This window comes from Psammomys obesus, unplaced genomic scaffold (genome assembly GCF_907164565.1).
Source record: "Psammomys obesus unplaced genomic scaffold, mPsaObe1.curated_primary_1811, whole genome shotgun sequence".
In the NCBI taxonomy this organism is placed as follows: Eukaryota; Metazoa; Chordata; class Mammalia; order Rodentia; family Muridae; genus Psammomys; species Psammomys obesus.
Window position 1 is genome coordinate 160,757 of NW_026590656.1, and position 1,581 is coordinate 162,337.

Here is a 1,581-nt window from a genome sequence, read left to right on the forward strand (position 1 = left end):
TACAAAGTGAATAAAGTGTAATTAATAAAATAAAATTAAATAAAAAAAAAGAAATTCAAACTTTGGCAATTCAACCAGGGAATCATGCATATGCTGTTACAACACCTTATTTAAATGTTTATTTCTTTTTATTTTATGCATATATGTCTGCCTGCATTTCTTTTTTTGTCCATGCACTTTTTCTCCTTCCTTCCTTCCTTCCTTCCTTCCTTCCTTCCTTCCTTCCTTCTTTCTTTATTTCTTTCTTTTAATTTATTCACTTTGTATTCCAACTGTAGCTCCCTCCCTCATCTCCTCCAAGTCCCACCCACCCTCCCTGTTCTCCTCCTATGCTCCTTCAGCAGTTCACTGATAGGGGAGGACTTTCTTCCCTTCTAGCTGACCTTGGCTTATCAGGTCTCATCAAGGCTGCTGCATCATCATCATCTATGGCCTGGCAAGGCTGTACCCCCAAGGAGGAGGTGATCAAAGAGCCAGCCACTAAGTTCATGTCACAGACAGTCCCTGTATCCTTTACTAGGGAACCCACTTTGAAACTGAACAGGAGGTCTAGGTCCTCTCCATACATGGGCCTTGGTTGGAGTATAGGTCTCTGCAGGAACCCCTGGATTCAGGTATTTTGGCTCTGTTCTCCTTGTGGAGCTCCTGTCCCCCTGCCCACCCCAGGTCTTTCTATCTCCCTCTTCTTCCATAAGGTTTCCAGCTCTCTGTCCAAAGTCTGGTTTGCCTGCATTTCTATGCCAAGTGTGTGTCTGGTGCCTGCAGAGGCAAGAAATGGGTATCAGAGGAACTGGAACTGGACTTAACAGATGGTTGTAAGCCATAATGTGAATGCTTGGAATTTAACTCCGGTCTTCTGTAAGAGCAACCAGTGCTCCTAACCAGGCATCCACCTCTTCATGAATCACATTTTTCAAAGGAGTACGTAAATATCTCTTTTATGACTCCCAGACTTTTGATTTCCCAAAATTGTGTGAGCATTCTGTTCATGTTGATTAGTTCTTGTTCTTGTCATTTTTTTTCTGGGTCATTCTATACTCCTAGTATTGAATCATGGTTTTCTTTCCATTAACTTCCAGGTTCTGGGACTATAAACATATGCCCACCATACCCAGATTGGTCACTCTTGGTAATGCTCTTTTTTGAAGCTCTACTTTATTTGGAGTGGTTAGGCCTCAACATCCCTTCCAACCTCCCACCCTTACATGGGAGAGAAAAGGTTAGTGGGGAGAGAGAGCCTAGACCCCTTTACTTCTCCTGGCTGGTTAGGGTCAAGGCGTTCTTTTAGGGCTCTATACCAACCTCCATCAACCACTGACACAGCTAGCAGTCTCCTCCATTGCACTATGCTGCTATCTGCCAAACACAACACTGAACACCACACCTTTCTCAGCTCTCATATCGGAGTCTTAGACCATGCCCCTCTCTGGGCCTCATGTGGAAGGCCTTTACCAGCTGGCAAAATCCACATTCTGAAGGACAATTAATAGGTGTGGACAAAACAAACAATAGCCTAACTAAAATCTCACACTTGGAATTAAAACAAAAAACATATGTACATAACTGAGTTTACAAAGAAAC